Below are 20,568 nucleotides of genomic sequence, written 5' to 3'. Positions count from 1 at the left end.
TGCCTCCTCTTGCCAATGCAATGTGGTGATGCGCCAGGGTTTTCTGCTTGCTCTCCACATATTTCCCGCAGCGTATGTCGTTTTTTTTGGAAATGCTTCATGACTGTTGCTTGCTTCTCTTTCTGTGGAACTTGTCTCATATTTTCCGTCCGCCATTTTAATTACAATTTTTTTCTTAGCTACAACCTCCCCCCTTTCTTTTTCACATTATGCTGCACTCGTGGCCCTCTCACATTTTTTTGCCTAATTATGAAGTGATGTGCCCTTACTATCTGTGTTTTTATGGACATTTTGCTGGTAGCCTTTGCTTATTTCACGCTTATTTGATCTTCATTATTTGCTGTGGCCGCCATTTTAACCATCACTTCCTTGTGCAGTTCTTATTTTGTTGCGCAGTAGTGAGCCTTCAGTACTCCTTCACTACAATAAACTTTCTACTCAGATTGTGATTGGAAAGGATTCTCTTTTGCAATTTGCATACCTACAACGTTCCTCACTGCTCCCTCACACGACGATGAAGCACTTACACAAAACCCAAGGGCCCTCTTCTGGATCCCGTAAAGATGCAAATGCTGGTGCTGGCAAACTCCTCAAAAAAGATCCTCTTTCTCCTTCTAAATACTCACTTCCTCTCACACCGGAAGATATTATGGAGGAACTGCGTTTAATTAGGCCCTTTATGTCCGATACTTCTTCCAGGTTAGGACCAAGTCCAAATTAGAGCTTGTTTGGGGAAAGGATCTGGCCCTAACAATCCCCTTACGCACGTGGGATAAACTTTGGACAAAAATTCACACCTCCTCACGTTCTGCCAGCACTACGCAGACCTTATATTATTTTTACAACAGACTTTTTCTCACTCCTTGTGATATGTATAAGTTTAGGTCACTAGATTCCCCGAAGTGCTGGTCTTGTCCTCATAATAATAGCGTTTTCCTTCATATGTTTTTCCTCTGCTCTTTAGTTAAAGCTTTTTGGTCTCAAGTGTGGTCAAAATTGAGTGATATTTGATATTTTACATGCTTTTTTGGGCAGTTCTTCTTCTGTTTTGAATGTTCAAGTTATGGTGGGTAAATTCATTGACTTATTTTTTACTATTACTCTTCAAATTATTACTACCAACTGGAAAGACACTTCAACAAGCATTTACAATGCAACGGTCTCGCCTTTGCCAAAGTTAGAGTTATTGGCATTGTAAATGACAACATTTTTATTTATGTGTTGGTTTTGAAAGAAGATAAATAAATGGCATTGCCATTTACAATGTCAATAGCTTAATCTCTCGCAAATGTGAGACCTATTGGATTTGCACCCCCACACACACACACACACACAGACACACACACAGAGCCCCCCCACACACACAGAGCCCCACACACACACAGAGCCCCCCACACACACAGAGCCCCCCACATACACACACACAGAGCCCCCCCCACACACACAGAGCCCCCCACACACACAGAGAGCTCCCCCCCACACACACATCAGAGCTCCCCCCCACACACACACATCAGAGCTCCCCCCACACACACACAGAGAGCTTCCCCCACACACACAGAGAGTTCCCCCCACACACACAAGAGAGCCCCCCCACAAACACACAAGAGAGCCCCCCCACACACACACAGAGCCCCACACGCACAGAGCCCCCCACACACACAGAGAGCCCCCCCACACACACAGAGTCCCCCACACACACAGAGACACAGAGAGCCACACACACACAGAGCCAATCAGTGAACCCCTGAAGCCCAATGCTACTTAAATAAAGTATTTCCTTTTATATTAACTAAAGGTCACTGATAACTTGTCCCCTTAACGCAACAGTTTCTCCCATATAAGCGTATCAGACAGCAGGAGTTACTACGGCATAATGACATCGGAAGGATGACAGGCCGAGTTGGCCTTACCTGAATTCGAAGATGTAAGTGCAGATCATACGTAAATCAGGAGCATGAGTTTACTCAATCACCCACTTTATTTAAATGACTGACAAATTGGCAGCTCTTTGCCAGCTGTCCCTCAGAGGAGGTAATTGTCATCAGCAAAAGGCTTCAGAGAAAAACATCCCGCGATTTAACGTACCGAATAATGTTGGAGGTGGGGGGTGTGGAGAAAACGCACGCGATTGTCTGGATGTGTGGCCAGGACAATGGCAGGAAGCCGAGCAGTCCGGCCTGAACACAGAGCGTGCGCTCCAAGGCTGGAGCCAGGCAGAGTTCACGCCGAGGCGCCTGCTGCAAGGTCCCAGTACGGAGATGCCCCGCTCAGTCGGATACCCCACTCTCCAGGCCCCCTTCGAGCCTCCAAAGGACTGGCTCCCAAAGCTTGCCTGGGCCCCACGCCCCCCTCGCACTGCGCGAGCCGCAGGAAGAAACAGGACCCGCACCGGCCACCTTATTAACCCCTCATGCGCATCCCCTTGACCCCTGCCGACCCTGTCCTCCACCCACTGAGAGCCCCTCCCCCACCTACTCTAAACATGATAATGCGGTCCGGGTGTGGGGGTGAAAGGGCATTGTTGCCTTGGATACAGTTAGCAATCAATTGCAACAAAATTATGAATATTTTACCACATCATTGCCCAAGCGCCCTCTCACCTAATGTTTCACTTGGAAATCAAGGAAAGGGGACATGTGATGTGAGGAGTCTGAAGGGCAAATTGTAAAAAACTGGGCAAAGTGAAGCGCTGCTGGAGGCAGGGGCTCGGGGGGGGTCAGGAGACAGAGGCGCGGCAAGAGGAGTTTTTTTTTTTAAGTGACCTGTCTCATCGTCCAAAGGGATACAGTCAAACATACACCCATCGCGGGCACCATACAAAACATTTATTAATACACAAATCTCAGAGCTGAGGTTCGTCGGTTTCGATGTGCGGCACAAGGCAACAAGCGGCCAGAGGTAAACATGCGGGGCCAGCAGAAATCTCGCCCAGCCGTCCTTGCCTCGTCGCCATGTGTTTATCGGGATTGCATAACGTCTACCTCTCAATGATTAACACGTCTTTGGAGGTGAGGTTCAGCGTAAACAGCGCACGTTCTTTTCTGTCAAATGTCGAGCCAAAAACGGTGAAAAATGAAACCATTTATTGGCCCCATAAAGTCATATGAACACAAAGGAGCTGAGAGCTTATCCGGGCCCCGAAGGGGAGGCGCACATTTCATTTTCCTGCACGGCCTATTTTCAAAGAAGATAGTAGGACGCCACAAATGTAAAACAAACTGAAAAGGGCAAAACCGAAAGCGCTTTGGCGTAGTATCCGCAATGTCAATTTCTTTTAAACACATATTGATTGCAAAGGACAAAGTAAATATTGTTACTGTAACAACCAGTGCAAAATCTGCAAGTAGAACAATTCAACTCTTACGGAATCAGCGTGTAAATAAAACATAAATGCCAAAATGTGATAAACTAAAATAAATCTGAAGAAAAAACGCCAGCAATTGGAAATTGCATTCAATGAGAGGCTAGTCTAGTAGCAATAATAGCAAGACTCTAAAATAGAAAAACAAGAATAGCTGGATTTCAGAAATGAAACTTTTAGTACTGGGATGAACCCAAAACATCGGAAATAAAACTGTATTTCCCAAATTTAGTAATATAATTATATTCCAGTTCAGGGTAAATAAATTACCAGACACCGGTGATATAAGGCCAAAAATACTTGGGGGTCCATTACAATGTCGGGCGGTTTGCCTTCGCCAGGCTGGCGGAGGCAAACCGCCCGACATCGCAAGCCCAATTCCCCCCGCCATATTAGGATGGAGGAGGGGAAGGTGGCGGTGCAAAATTCCGCCCACCTGTTTTACGCCCCGGTCGCCTTGCGGCCGGGGCGGAAAATGAGTAACATGCAGGCGGTGTCTGTCAGACACCGCCCGCAACATTACAATGGGCTTTTTTCAATGCCTTTCCGTGGCGGCAATGCCGCCATGGAAAAGCATGCGGTGTTGACTCTGGGGGCCCCTTGTGGGCCCCCAGAGTGAAGGCCAAAGGGGGTGGCACATGGGGGTACCTGTGGTACCCCCTTGCCTGTGCATGATCAAAGAGTCAAGCACCGCGCGGTGCCTGGCACTTCGATTGTGCAAAGGCGTGCTTTTCTTTTTAACATTGTGGCGGGCGGAGCAGTGAGCACCGCCCGCCACAATGTTAAATTGAGGAATGCGCCCGCCACTGTGGCGGACGCATCCTAATGGCAATGTCGGGACCCCCGCCCTTTAGGCGGGCGGTCCCGAGTTCGGCTAGGGTGGCGGGCTATTGAATCACCTATGTGTAAGAAAAAAACAATAAGTTCATACAAAGAAAAACAGATTTTAAGCACAATGCATTTCTAAAGCAGGCGATGAGGTAAATATATTATACATTTCATTGACAGGGAAAATATGCATTTATTGTTATATCGGCCTCTATTAAAGATACGTCCCGTACATAGTCGGGCCGTACAGAATGTTATACTGCACCTAAGCATTCATCTAGCACCGCCTACACGATGCTTGCATACAGAACACTATGCACGTGGACACACAGGCCTAAATGCACAATTCCCCGCAATACCCTATTTACACCGGCGTCCTTAGCACTCAATGTGGCGTTCATCCAGGCCCTGGTGCTCTTGCATATGCTGCGCTGTTGGAAGCCACGCCCCTGCCCTAGGGGGTGCATTTTTACAGTCTCTGCGCTATCTAGCACACAACGTGGTTTTTTTCCGGGTCCGGCCTCCACCTTTGAAATGTTGGGCATGTGGACCCGCTGGTAGACGGGCAGCGAGGGGGCGGGGCCTGGGGCTTAAATGGGTATCTCGTTCTACCCAGCTACACCCTTTCTACCCGTCAGGGTGCCGTTCTCGTGATGATTGTACCAATGCTTTTATATATCAACAGGTCTCGCCCCCTACGGCTCTGTGTGCCTGGCTGTACATTTCAAAATATTAATCTGTAACTCAGGTTGCTGTTGATGTAGTGACGCGTCTACTGTATATAAACATATGCCTACACCTGGTGCTCGTTGTACCAAAGTGAGAACCTATTCGCACGCATTTGTGTAATATATAATACATTTACATATATGTAATATATAATATATATATGTAATATAATATATACATACATGTTATATATGTTATATATAGAATATATATGTATTCTATATATGAACCGCTCTGTCGTCCTAGCCACCGCACTCGTTATCCCTTTTCACTGTATCTTGTTTACCGGCTGACACTCCCCCACAAGCCCTGAAACATGCACAAGCGTCTGGGAATCACGGTATACATGCTTTGTGCATAAACTGCTTCAGAAATGCACTTCGCTCTTTCGGTTTACAGAAACTTGCATAACCGCTGGCAGCCAGAAAGAAAGACATAGCGAGGGAAAGATGAACGTACAAGCAAACACAGATGAGCAACCTAGAAAGTTGTGTATAGAGACAGGAACATAGACAGAGCGAAACACGGGCAGTGAGACAGGCATAAATAGATACGCAAGCATAGACAGAGACACTGACGCAGCGCGAGACAAGGGCAGTGAGACAGGCTGTACAGATAAGCGAATTCGATGATACTGGAAAATTTAATTTTTATTATCTGCAACGTTTTTAATTCTGTCACGGTCAGAAAAACAAGAGTTTATTTTCTCTTTACTCCCATAGTCAGCACCAGTAATAAAAGTTAACAAGGTCATTTTAAGATTTAGGGGTGTGTTTTTCGTGCTCTCCCCTTCCCATTGGCTGGAAGGTAAAATTCCAGCCAATGGGAAGAGGAGAGGGCGGAACTTAAAAAAGACCCAGAAACGCCCCCGAATCGCGTCAGGACGGGGAAAAGAGTAACGGACACCCATCTCTTCCAATGGCTAGCCTCCATTTATGGAGCTAGCCAATGGAAGAGAAGGCGGGACAAAGCCCCACACTGTAGAATCATAAGATTTCGACCTGCGCGAACGCTGCTGCGCAGCGTATCGCCAGGCGAAACCTAAAAATCTCCGTCCAAGCCTGGTGGAATTTACTTTGTCATCACCACAGACTTGATCCTGCTTTTGACAATTCCACTGCTTTGTTGATCAAAAAGGACTTGTTGTGGTTACCTCTAACTTCTTTTCTTTCTAGGTCAAACTGTTAATGTTTATATACGCATTTTCCATTAGCTTTTTACTCTTAGTATAGCTTCACTGTTATTTTTTATCTTTCCTTCTTTATCTGACCCTTCTTTTCTTCTTTTCTTCTTTCTTCTCCCCTTTTTCTCTCTCTTCTTCTCTTTTTCCCTCCCTCTTTCTTTTTCTTTTCTCTTAAAATCTTACAATGCACTTGATTTTGTATAGTTCTTTATCTTTTAGCTGAGGTGTGATTCTTTTTTTTTTAAAGGCTTTTACCCTGTTGTTAATTTTTTATTCAAGAATTGACACGTCTCACCATAGTATTCTGTATTGATGTTTTACTTTATGCATTACTTCAATAAAGCTTTCTAAACCTAAAAAAGTAAACTCAAAGTCCCGGAAGGCAGCATGTTTTAGAGTAAAAAGCCAGGGGTGGCTGAAGGTGTCATGTATAATATGGGGCATTTTAGCAGTAATACACTTCGCACATCAAAAATAAAATCATCTCCATTGGTCATATCAAAACACTGGTCGTTGCCAGAAGAAAAAATGCTGAACATCTTTTCTGTTAACCAAGCACGCTAGTGAAAAGCATGCTTTTTGGAAGGGGTTTCCCTTTTGCAAAGTGCTACTGTGATGATTGTTCAGTTTGTTCTTTTTTGCTGCTTATTGCATGAGACTGGTGCAGACAACATTGGAATTGCACTCTTTTGAATTGCTGCCTCTGTTTGGCTTTGCTGAGGCACCGCTGTGATAATTCCGTCCCTGAGACAGCAGATTGTCAGGCACTCTGTACATCACTGACTGTGACCGAGATGAGAATGAACGCTTGGCACTCTAAGGCAGTCTTTGTTCAGGAAAAGTTTGATGCCAGGCTTTGAGATAGATTTAGCTCTCTCGCTTGGTTATTGCTTTTCCACGAAAATCATAAATAAAACACATACTTAGAGGGGCTTTTGCTCAGAGAGCTTTACCAGTGGTTTGTTAAATTGTCATTCACATTTTCTTCTGCCCACCACAACGTGTTGGGGCAACAAGTGGTGAGAGGATGTGGCATAACGGCCACAACTGCCTACTTTGCAGCTGGGGAACCAGGTTCGCGTCTGCGTTGGCTCAACATCCTGTGATTCTGGGCAAATCACTAAACCTTCCTGTGCCTACGGAAAAAAATGAATGTGTGCTTGTGTAATGTAACTGGTGCTCATGTAAAGTGCTCCAATACCTTCGGGTGGAGTTCTTGCTACATACAAACTGCCCCCAAAAAATTCTGCCCACCTCAGCCATTGGCTTCCTTCACTTTGAGTGATTCAACAAAGCCTGTGCACGCTGTTTACTTTCGCTACAAATAGTTTGTTTTTCTTTAGTGACAAAGCTGGTTCTTGGTGTGTTTTAGATTTTGTTGTCTATATATGTTAATTTAAATATCAGATGTTTCTTTTACTTGCACTTTGGGTGCCCAGGTCGATGGTAATTTATTTTGTGTCTCCTTTTTAAAGTTAAAAAGCATTTAAGTAGGGGCGTGGCTTGCGCGCCGAGGAGCGAGGACGGCTTCTCCGTGAGCTCTGTGAGGACTGAACCTACGGATGCCGTGAGAGCCTCGTCTACAGCTTTGTTAAGCGGCTGTTTACATTCTAATGTCGGCGGAAGGTGCCTAGAGACCGCTGTTTCGTATTTCCATGCAGTGCTGCAGCTTCTATCGACAGCGGTAATTTTTTCTCGCTCTCAAGACGCGGGCGGCCGCCATTTTCGGCCGCCGAGTCCGCGTCTGCAGTGTCACCTATTGTGCGCTTCACCGCTTCGTCCTATTATGCCTCAGCTTCTGCTAAGACTGTTCGCTCTGCCTTGCAATTAAATCTGTGGCATATTCTGAAATGTTTTCCTACTGGCTACATGTTGTTTTTTAGCCTTATGCTTCCCTCCTCTGGCCTATGTGAGGAATTACGGCCGCCATTTTAGATATACATGGTCCGAGGTGAAGGCTTATTTCACTCCCGTTATTTCTGCTGCAATGATCCTCAAATGTGAAGTCTGCTTTGCTGCTTTGTCATTATAATTCGCTGGCTCACGTAGGTGGTCTTCTTGATGGATTTTGCTCCTTCTCAATTTCATGTATTGACGCCTACTTTATTTCTCTCAGTTAAGTGATTTGACGTCTCCTCAAGTGCTCTGCGTTCATTTATCCCTTCTTCTACTGATTAAAGTGTTGAGTCTACCTACACCTACTACTGTTCTATCTATTTATGATCCTGTGAAGTTCACACCAGCAGTATAGGTATTTGCAGTTTTGTGTAGTGTGCGCCTCCTAATATCTAAATATTGCATCGTCTTTTGTCACACTCACACGCTAATAACATGGCCAATGACTCAACTACTGCTAAATTATCCCATACTGGAGCCAAACCTAAGAGACCTAAAAATAATCCACCTTCTCCAATTCAGTCTTCCTCAAATCCTATCTTGGACTCCATTTTAGAGGAGGCTCGAGGTCTCCAACCGTTCATGTCCGCCACTAACGAAAATCTTAAACAAATTGAGGAGCGTTGGGTTGTTATGGAGGGCAAGGTTATGAATTTGAAGCAACGTGTAAGTGATATCCAGGATGCCTCTGCTAAAATCCCTTTGCTGGAACAAGAGATCCATAAACTGAAACTACACACCGAGGACCTTGAAAACCGTAATCGTAGGAACAATCTATGCGTTTATGGTGTTCCGGAAAATGTCGAAGGTCCAGATATGGTGGCTTTCCTACGGAAATTCTTGTATGACCTTTTGGATCTTCAACCTTCGTCTCACCCCTCAACATACAGAGAGCTCACCGTGTGGGCCGTCTCAACTCCAACGCTACCAAGCCTTGTGGCATTATCATGCTGTTTCTAGAGTTCACAGAGTTAATGTCGGTCCTGAAGGCTGCTAGGCTTAAACGACGTCTCCAATGGTCTGGATATAACATCTTTATCTCCCAGGATCTTTCGACCGCCACGAATGCCCGACGCAAGGAATTTTTTAATCTTCGTCTCCTAATGAGACAATTGAACATTCAATATGGCATCCTTCATCCTTGTTTCTGCAAGATCACACATAATTGCCTTACCCGCTCATTTGATGATCCACAAACGCTTCATAAGTACTTACAGAGTGTCTCCTCTTCCAACATGGACACTGCTAATTAATGTCTCTCTTCCTTTTGACCTTCATTGTAGCTTTTCTTATCTTCACTTTGGCTTCTTTTGACTACTTCTTCTAGTCATTGTTTCTTTTCTAGAGGCTCCGTTTTTACATCCTTTATGTATATGTCCTTTCATTAGTAGCTCCTGGGGATATGTCCCCTCTTTGGTGTATCTTCGCCCCTGTCGTCTTGGTTGTTTTGCTCTTCTCAGATCAGGCCCTTATGCCTTGATCTGTCTGCTTTTTTCTTTTCTCTCATTTGTCTCCTTTCATCCTTTCCTGTCTCTTGCTCTTTCTCTATCTGTTTTTTTGTTTGTTCTCCTTTTTTCTCTGGTACTCTCTCCTTGAACAGTCTCTCCTTCTTTATTTATACTCTTTGTGGTTACTTTTTCAGAATCTAGGCACAATTTACTTCAGTATTATGAATGTGTTGGGTGTTCTCTCCTCGTGTAATTTATTTGTTTGCTGTATCCCTTTTTGTAGTTATCTCCTTGTAGTGTGTCTTCTCCATGTGTCGCCCATCCTCCCTTCCTACCACCATGTGTAACTTTGTCTCGTGGAATGTGAGAGGTCTCGGTCATCCAGTCAAGTGTCAGAAGGTATTGTCTCATTTATCGAAACTTAATTCACAAGTTGTTTTTCTCCAAGAAACGCATTGTTCTGATGTTGAATCTATTAAGTTGAAAAGACATTGGGTGGGCCAAGTTGTGTTTTCTCCTGCAGTTAATAAGAAAGGGGGGGTAGCTATTTTATTTCATAAAGCTTTAAATCTTCAAATTGTTTCCTCTGAGAATGATGAGGAAGGACGTTGGGCATTGGCTAAGGTTGCCATCCAGAATAAGACTTTAGTCTTGCTAAACATTTACGGCCCAGTACGACTTGATCCCAAGATATTAAAATCCTTATTTCCTTCATTGATTGTTCAAACATTGTAATTGCTAGTGATTTTAACCAATGGTTAGACCCTTTCTCAGATAGACTCTCCTCCAGTAAATTCCAACCTGACAAATCTCATAAGAGTTTCCAATCTGCCATTGCCGCTCGTCCTTTATATGATTCATTTAAAATATGTTATCCTGACCTGTTAGAATATACTTTTTTCTCTAATGTACACCACACCTGCTCAAGAATTGATTACATTATGGTTTGTAAATCTTTACTCCCATCTATTCAAAAATTTGTAATTGGTTCCATATTTATATCTGACCATGCTCCTGTTTATACTACCCTTGACCTCTCCCTCCTTTCTTCTAAATTTAGTCGTTGGAAATTTAATGCATTTCTCTTGACTGATACTGTCTTTATGAAAGAAATTGAGGTTTTTTTTAATGAATTTTTTCTTTTTAATAACCCATCAGACACCTCTATCCCTAATACTTGGAATGCTTTTAAGGCTGCCCTCCGGGCCTTTTACTATTTCTTATGTCTCTAAGAAATTAAAAGGCTTGAACATTTTTATTTTTCCTCTAAATCTACCTCTGCCCTTCAGGACTTAATCCTAGCTAAAACAGACCTTAATAGAATTATCACAAATGAAGCTTGTAATACCCTTCTCAAAATTAAATCCAAATTTCATGGTGGTCAAAATAAGGCAGGGAAAATGCTGGCAAATTATTTAAAAATCAAATCAGAACGCAAAAATATGGGTCCTATTTCTAATGATTCTATCAATAAACTAGTCTTGTCTGATGAAGATATTGCAGAAGTGTTTCATAATTATTACCAATCCTTGTACACTGTTGACACACACCCCTCTGATGTAAACTTGACATCCTTTTTGAAGGCCTTCCCTCTCCTCCATCCCTTACAGATGATTTAGCTCTATTGGAGAAGGACATTACCCTACAGGAAGTCACTCGGGCCATTAATGCCCTTAAAAAAGCAAAAGCACCTGGTCCTGATGGCTTACCTGTTGAATTTTATTCTGCTTTTCATACTTTTTTGCACCAAAACTCCTTCAACTTTTTAATTCCTTCATTGCAGATGCTAAGGCGTCCGGATCCTTTTTGGATGCGTTAATTATCATAATCCCTAAACCTGACAAAGATCATTCGCAATGTAAAAATTATCGCCCTATATCATTAATTAATTATGACTGCAAAATTTTCGCTAAAATTCTGGCTTTGCGTCTTGATTCTATCATTCCCCGTCTAATTAAAACGGACCAAGTGGGGTTTGTGAAAGGTAGACTTGCTGCTGACAATGCTCGCATGTTTTCCAATGTTATTGCTCATTGCAAAAATCGTAGCCCCTTCGCTGCGGGGGTTAATCCCCTGCTGTGCTGGGGGGAGGGAGGCGCGCACAGCGCCCGCATGCTCATGACGAGCTGAGCTTGTCATGAGCTACGGCGCTCCTGTGCTCATGACGAGCTCAGCTCGTCACAGGTGTATTGCCTCCCTTGGAACGCTCAGCACAGCGGGGGAATTCTCCCCGCACCTGAGCGTTCCACGGGCCATGAGGAGCTGAGCTCGTCATGAGCACTGGAGCGCTGTGGCTCATGACGAGCTTAGCTCGTCATGAGCATCCGAGAGGTTAAGGTCCCAATGGTAGCTTTGTCCTTGGACGCTGAAAAAGCTTTTGACCGCATTAACTGGCAGTTTATGTTTCGCACCCTCCAAGGGTTTGGATTTGGTCCCTCTTTTATCTCCTTGGTTAAACTCCTTTATTCTTCTGCCCGGGCCAGTATTTTTGTTAATAATCAATTTTCCAGGTTTTTTCTTTGACAAGGATGCCCTCTTCCCCCTTTATTATTTATTCTGTGTCTTGAACCCTTTTTATAACGGATTTGTTCCAGTCCTAGGATTGCTGGCTTCAAACTCTCATCTAAGGAAACAAAATTATCTGCCTATGCGGATGATGTTCTGGTTTATATGGCTGACCCTATTACTTCTCTTCCACATTTTTTGGATAAGGTACCGTTGTATTCCTCTATATTGGGATATAAACTCAATTTGTCCAAAACTGAAGTTTTGCCCCTAAATCCTGTTTGTTACCAATATATGTTTAGCAGTACTGAATTTGCATGGTGTCTTTCCAAAATTAAATACCTTGGTATATGGTTCTCGTCTTCATTAGCTGATACACTTAAATCAACGTTTGACTCCCTTTTGAAGATAATCCAATCCCTCCTCCAAATTTGGTCCCCCTTATTTTTCTCCTGGTGGGGTAGATTAGATACGATTAAAATGATGATTACTCCACATGTTCTTTATACTGTTTCCATGCTCCCTTTTAAAGTCCCTATTTCATATTTTTCACGCATAAATTCTATTTGTACTAAATTCTTGTGGAATGACAAACACCCTCGCATTGCCTTACATAAATTGATTCGTCCTAAAAATGAAGGTGGCGTTCGTTTCCCCAACTTTAAAACGTACCACTCTGCCTTCTTGATTAAACAATCCTTTTCATTAGCCTATGACTTTTCATATAATCCTGTGCCTAGTTGGGTTCTCCTAGAACGTTCTCTCTTAAAATATTTCTCATTTCAGCATACTGTTTTTATGTCAAATTGTTCTTTTTTGACCAAATACCCTATTTTAAAATACTCCCAAACACTGCTTCACAATATTTTCTCTTCCGACCTTTCTCCTCTTCAAGGTTTTCTATCTTCTGTTGTGTGGTATAACAAGTTCCTTAAGTACAAAGGCAAATCGTTTTACTTCAAATATTGGAAAGAAAAGGGTATTTTATTTGTCCATCAGTTTCTTGATGAGAATTCCATCATTCCTTTCCATGTGCTGCAAAATTTATATCACTTGCCATCATCGTATCTTCCTGATTACACCATTATCACATCTGCCATTCAATTACACTTATCTTCTCTCTCAATACCTGATGTTTATCCCTCTTTCACTTCAACCACGCAACTTTACCCTTTATTTTCAACTCAACAGCCTAAGGCTGCTCTTGTTTATACAATATTGTTATCAAATGTTAAGGATCGCCCTAAATCAAATATAGAGACTGCTTGGGAAACTGACCTTGCTGTTTCCCTATCTATCTCTTTGTGGGATTGTGTATGGTCCAAACTGTTTAAAGTATCTGTTGCTGCTCGTATTACTCAGTCTCTGTTTTTCATATATCATAGAGTTGTCATTACTGCTGTTAGTATTCACAAGTTCGCTCAGACTTCCTCTCCACTCAGTTGGTCCTGTTCTAAAGAATTAGGTACGCTTAAGCACCAGTTATACGAATGTTCCTCTGTTTTATCTTTTTGGAATGATGTTTGGAATATCTGCATGCCAATGTTTTGCTGTTCCACCTCATTATTGTTATTGAATGTCTTTCTAGGTTCCCTTTCTACTGATATTGACATTGTATCTTCTTCTGCTAGATTATTGGACTGTTTATTGCTCTTGCTTTAAAAGTTATTTTAGCATGTTGGAAAGACAGTTCTAAACTTTCTGTACATACATTGTGGAATTTCATTTGTGATGAACACAGGATCGCTATTGCTTCTTTCTCTTCTATTCCCCTAAAAATCAAATCTGATCTCCTGTCACTCCCCTTTACTACCTATCTTTCTTCCAACTCTCCTAGTTGATTGATTCGCTTCTATTCCCATGTGTTCAACTTCTTTCTCTCTTTCTTCTCTTCTTCTTTCTTCTTCCTTCTGCTCTTTTCTCTTTTCTCTTCTCCTTGTATCTTCCTCTTCCTTTCTCCTTCGTTACATTTACTTCTCTATAACTTCATATGCTTTATGCTCCATGTTAATCTGTTATTATTCCCAATATATATTACATGTGTATTGTTTTCTTTTGCAAAAGATCAATAAAAAATGTCTTAAACAAAAAAAAAGCATTTAAGTAAGTAGCTGCCTGCATTTTGAGTTCTTGCTTATGTGATGATCTATTCTTGTCTCCTTCACAGATTGCAAAAATAATAAAAATGCATGGCTCAAAGTAAAGGATTGCTATTTTAAGAAAAATCTGTACTAAAACTGCCACATCAGGGAATGGTTTTCACTGTATTTTTATTTCAAGCATGTGGAATCCATATATAGGTTTTATTTTTTTATTTTTCTGTAACATGTTTGCTATTAAACATTTTTTTTAATCCCCATTTCACCTCTTGTCAGAACTTGGCTGTGCCAGTGCTTGTTTTACCCTCCTTCCAATCTGCACATGGCATGTTAAGACAGCCATGCATTCTTTCACGTTATCCGGATTAAATGCGCTATTCATTCTTTGCTGGTTAAAGGCTGGGGACATTGTGACTTAATAATTAATTACAAGTGAGTAGTTTTCTTATTAACGGGCACATTCTAATACCAAAATGTACCTGTAATAAGAGATAAAATGCTGAGTGTATACATCTATAATGTTCTCCCAGGGAACAAGTCCTATAAAAAGAAGTGGGGGGACTAACCAAGTTAGGCTGTATGCAAGTGACATCATGACAAGTGCCAACACAGCACAAGACATCACGACGCGTGACATCACAGGAAGTGACCTCACTGGAAGACTCTGCATTAGGATGAGTAGTCCTGAAAAATAAATAAAATAGTGCTATTTATATTGATATTTGTGTAAATACTGGGACAGACGGGAAACATCCTTTACAATGCGGTGTTTACACCGCGCGACCTTTACGACGCAGCCATCACAACGCAAGTCATTACTACGACTTGCGCTGGATGGCGCTCTTGCTTAAGGAATAGTTTGATTTTCTATTCCAACACCTTCCCTACTGTTACGTGGGCTGGAGTTGGAATAGAAAATTAAATGAATCCACAATCCAGCGCCGCGTTGTAAAGTACTGCGATCAAAATGATAGCGTTGTACTGACATACATCCGGACAGACCAACCCATCTGACATTCTTATAGTGCATGCACTTATATACAGGGACTGAAAAAAGTAAAAAGCATGCATCTCTTAAGTATCTGTGAAAAGATAACAAGCTGTGTGCTTTTAATTCCTCTCCTGTGCATTTGCATTTAAGTGAGAGGTTCCAGGCCGCCTTCAGTCCCCTACTCCATCAAAAGGAGGGGTGATGACCCCTTAACTTCTGCCTTTATCTTTGGCCCAGCTGGAAAGAAAAGCACCCTCGCTGCCTGCAAGTTGCTGCTGAGAATAAAAAGAAGGCAACGTGCAGGAGCTGCTGGACGCGTCCCTGTGTCTGAAAATGACACTAGGACAAGTTCAACATATTTCTGTGGGGCCTAACTTCTTGGCAGGGGGGATGGCGTCCACCCTGTGAAAATAGTGGGTGGACGCCGTGTACCCGCGTGTACCTCCGACTCGTGCACTGCGTTCTCCCATATAATGTAACAAGAATTGTTTTTAGTGTTGAAAGATTGTATGCTGGTATTACCCACCTCAATGGAAATCATGTTATCAACCTCAGAAGGATGAAACATTAAGGCAGCGTGGATGCAGCTCGGGGACCTCAAGGTTGCACACGGATAGCCTGCGGTGGGCTCTCTACCCACTGAGCTATCTTGTCAGCAGCATACGGTGCATTTCACCTATAGCTTTAGGGGTTTGGAGTACCTGCGGCAATAGTTATCACTCTGCTTTAGTCGCTGGTGTCAGCGGGCACTGCTACCCCCTCCTAAACTACAAGCCCCCACACGGCCCTCGGGCATCTTCTTGGGCAGTGATGGTGGCATGCAACCCCCCCCCCCCCCCCACCCCCCACCCTTCCACTAACGCTGAGCGCCACAGGCAGCTTCCTGCCTGCAGGCCCGGCCCTGCCTCTCGAGTTAAAGATGTCATTTTCCGGAGTTTTATTGGCGCGCCATCTGCTGCTCAAGATGCTTTGGGTTGTAAATATGTAATGTCCCTGCGAGCTGCCTGGCTCCTATATCCGCTTCCTGGGCCGGCTCCCAGGAGCCCGCGTGGCACGCGGCGCCCACCTGGTGCCCGGCGAGCAGGCGGCCTTGAAGTGATGCTTGGAACAACGAGAGCCCCCTTTTCAGCTCACATTTCACTTCGTGCATATATCTGCACAAAGGGAATGAGAGAGAGTCCCGTTTCCCAGGCCCGTGTGTTCGCGCAAGTCTAGGGTTTTACATTGGGATAAATAGGGCTTGCTGTTCTGTTTGCGCCGCTAAAAAAGACTATATATCCCAGCAGGCCAAGTGCAAATGCTGTACTAGATGAACTAATGATGTGTTGTTGTGTTAATAATTTGGGAGCACCGAGTAGTAAGGAGATGGTGAGGGGGGGGGGGGGGGGGGGGTAATATACGGAGCACCATGAGAAGAAAAACAAACAGTAAGCGGACAAGGGTGGGGACAGCTGTCTGAAAAAAGTTTACGAATACACTTTTCTTTGGACCTAACTTGGGGGCCCATTAGGATGGCGGGCGGATTGCCCCCGTCAGGCTGGCGGTATCCACCACCGACCTGGCGGGGGCAATCCGCCCTCCATCCACACCCAAATGACCCCCGCCATATTAGGATGGCGGGGTGGACTGCGGCAGACGGAAAGACCGTCCGCCGCTTTTCCGCCCGGTCGCAAAAGGTCCAATATGGTGGCGGTGTCTAATAGACACCGCCAGCCATATTAACAAGGGCTGTTTCAGATGCCTTCGCCGCCATGGAAAGGCATGCGGTCTTCACTTTGGGGGTCCCCTGTGGGCCCCCAGAGTGAAGGAGAGGTGGGGGGTGCACTCGGGGGGTACCCGTGGTACCCCCCTGCATTTGCATAAACAAAGCGGCAGGCACTGCGCGGTGCTTGCCGCTTTGTTTATGCAAATGCATACATGCACTTTTAGCATTGTGGCGGGCGGTGCTGAGAGCACCGCCCGCCATAATGCTAAAAATGTGGGATGCGCCCGCCACAGTGGCGGGCACATCCTAATACCCCCCACGGGACTCCCGCCCTTATGGCGGGCGGTCCCGATCACCGATTGGATGGCGGGCGGACTAAGTCCGCCCTCCATCCTAATGACCCCCTTACTTCGTAGAGACTTCTCCAGAGAGCTCCAGTGCCCGTGTCCCTCTGGAGGTCTGCCCCCTGGGTGGGGCCCAGCTCGCACTTGTTACAGGCCAGCCCTGCATGCGCCCCTCCCCACACTCCCCCACCCCACTCGTGTGGAGATTTACTCAGTGATTCTGTGGAAAATGCATGCATGTGTGCTCGGTTTGGGGTACCTCAAGGAATCATCACAGTGTGATGGTCAGGAACCCACTCTGAACTGGGTCGGAAGGCCTGGTGCGATTACCTTTCTACATGAACACATACATGTGCTTATAATCACAGGAATAAAATAATTTAGAAATTCCCTGTTAAACGATATGGCTGTCTTATGTCAATCGGAAACGCTATACATATGTTTTTTAAAAACCTATAATTAATGGTCAGAAAGAAACTGATATAAAAATATAAAAAATAAAAAAGACCCCACATTCACGAGTTAATGTTACCTAAACACCCTTTTCTGTAGCCCTCAACTCCCTATGCATTGGCCACTCACCACAACCGAGATGACTTAACCAATGGCGTCATTGTTGATGATGAGACCGATGTTTGTAACCCCGCTTGACAGGTCACCCTGAAACTTTCCAGGAAGGAGCTGAGGTGGATGAATGTTTTTTGGGAAAGTTTAGTGAAGATTTGTCAAATGGCGCCAAAGTTATAAGCATAACCAAAGATCAATTTCCTACTGTAATCTGGTCTTAACTATCATTTCAGATACCTACGACCGGCCACCAGTGTATATCTAAAGTTAGGACCAGGTTTCCATAGCATTTCCATTTTTGAGGTTCTATGACATCATTCATAACATCAGTGCGACATCTGGAAAGACATCTCACACCTACGTTAGATTTAATCAGAAACACTTTACATAGACCTCGTCATTATCATTGACATCTTCTGTTCTTCCCCAAACTATGACTGACGCACACAGCCCTTTGATTATATTTGTCTCTTTACACCTAGGGCCATGCACTGGAAACTCACGATCTACCAGATGCACCCTGACAGTTAGAAGCACCCTTATTCAGGGATTCTACAACAGCTTCTAGGCTGCCCTGATTTTATATTGTGAGAGGTTCTACAGTAGTTTCTAGGCTGCCCTAGGGTTATATTTTGAGAGGTTCTGCAATCGTTTCTAGGCTGTCCCCCTGTTTTATTGTGAGGAGTTCTACAACAGCTTCAAAGCAGTCCTGGTGTGATATTGTGAGAGGTTCTACAATCGTTTCTAGGCTGGCCTGGTGTTATATTGTGAGAGGTTCTACAATCGTTTCTAGGCTGCCCTGGTGTTATATTGTGAGAGGTTCTACAATCGTTTCTATGCTGCCCTGGTGTGATATTGTGAGAGGTTCTACAATCGTTTCTATGCTGCCCTGGTGTGATATTGTGAGAGGTTCTACAGTAGTTTCTAGGCTGCCCTAGTGTTATATTTTGAGAGGTTCTATAATAGTTTCTAGGCTGTCTCTCTGTTTTATTGTGAGAGGTTCTACAATCGTTTCTAGGCTGGCCTGGTGTGATATTGTAAGAGGTTCTACAATCGTTTCTAGGCAGTCCTGGTGTGATATTGTGAGAGGTTCTACAATCGTTTCTAGGCTGCCCTGGTGTTATATTGTGAGACGTTCTACAATCGTTTCTAGGCTGCCCTGGTTTTATATTGTGAGAGGTTCTACAATCGTTTATAGGCTGCCCTAGTGTTATATTTTGAGAGGTTCTATAATAGTTTCTAGGCTGTCTCTCTGTTTTATTGCGAGGGGTTCTACAATTGTTTCGAGGCTGGCCTGGTGTGATATTGTGAGAGGTTCTACAATCGTTTCTATGCTGCCCTGGTGTTATATTGTGAGAGGTTCAACAATCGTTTCTATGCTGCCCTGTTGTGAAATTGTAGGAGGTTCTATAATCGTTTCTATGCTGCCCTGGTGTTATATTGTGAGAGGTTCTACAGTAGTTTCTAGGCTGCCCTAGTGTTATATTGTGAGAGGTTCTACAATAGTTTCTAGGCTGGCCTGGTGTGATATTGCGAGAGGTTCTACAATAGTTTCTAGGCAGTCCTGGTGTGATATTGTGAGAGGTTCTACAATCGTTTCTAGGCTGCCCTGGTGGTATATTGTGAGAGATTCTACAACAGCATCTAGGCAGTCCTGGTGTGATATTGTGAGAGGTTCTACTATCGTTTCTAGGCTGGCCTGGTGTGATATTGTGAGAGGTTCTGCAATAGTTTCTAGGCAGTCCTGGTGTGATATTGTGAGAGGTTCTACAATCGTTTCTAGACTGGCCTGGTGTGATATTGTGAGAGGTTCTACAATCGTTTCTAGGCTGCCCTGGTGTTATATTGTGAGAGGTTCTACAATCGTTTCTATGCTGCCCTGGTGTGATATTGTAAGAAGTTCTACAATCGTTTCTATGCTGCCCAGGTGTTATATTGTGAGAGGTTCTACAATCGTTTCTAGGCTGCCCTAGTGTTATATTTTGAGAGGTTCTATAATAGTGTCTAGGCTGTCTCTCTGTTTTATTGTCAGAGGTTCTACAATCGTTTCTAGGCTGGCCTGGTGTGATATTGTGAGAGGTTCTACAATCGTTTCTATGCTGCCCTGGTGTGATATTGTAAGAGGTTCTACAATCGTTTCTATGCTGCCCTGGTGTTATATTGTGAGAGGTTCTACAATCGTTTCTAGGCTGCCCTAGTGTTATATTTTGAGAGGTTCTACAATCGTTTCTATGCTGCCCTGGTGTTATATTGTGAGAGGTTCTACAGTAGTTTCTAGGCTGCCCTAGTGTTATATTTTGAGAGGTTCTATAATAGTTTCTAGGCTGCCCTGGTGTTATATTGTGAGAGGTTCCACAGTAGTTTCTAGGCTGCCCTAGTGTTATATTTTGAGAGGTTCTATAATAGTTTCTAGGCTGTCTCTCTGTTTTATTGTGAGAGGTTCTACGATCGTTTCTAGGCTGGCCTGGTGTAATATTGTGGGAGGTTCTACAATTGTTTCTATGCTGCCCTGGTGTTATATTGTGAGAGGTTCTACAATCGTTTCTAGGCTGGCCTGGTGTAATATTGTGAGAGGTTCCACAATCGTTTCTAGGCTGGCCTGGTGTGATATTGTAAGAGGTTCTACAATCGTTTCTAGGCAGTCCTGGTGTGATATTGTGAGAGGTTCTACAATCGTTTCTAGGCTGCACTGGTGTTATATTGTGAGAGGTTCTACAATCGTTTCTAGGCTGCCCTGGTGTTATATTGTGAGAGGTTCTACAATCGTTTCTATGCTGCCCTGGTGTGATATTGTGAGAGGTTCTACAATCGTTTCTAGGCTGGCCTGGTGTGATATTGTGAGAGGTTCTACAATCGTTTCTATGCTGCCCTGGTGTTATATTGTGAGAGGTTCTACAATCGTTTCTAGG

The sequence above is a fragment of the Lissotriton vulgaris genome, chromosome 4_1 (assembly GCF_964263255.1).
Source record: "Lissotriton vulgaris chromosome 4_1, aLisVul1.2, whole genome shotgun sequence".
NCBI lineage: Eukaryota > Metazoa > Chordata > Amphibia > Caudata > Salamandridae > Lissotriton > Lissotriton vulgaris.
This window is presented reverse-complemented; position numbering follows the sequence as displayed.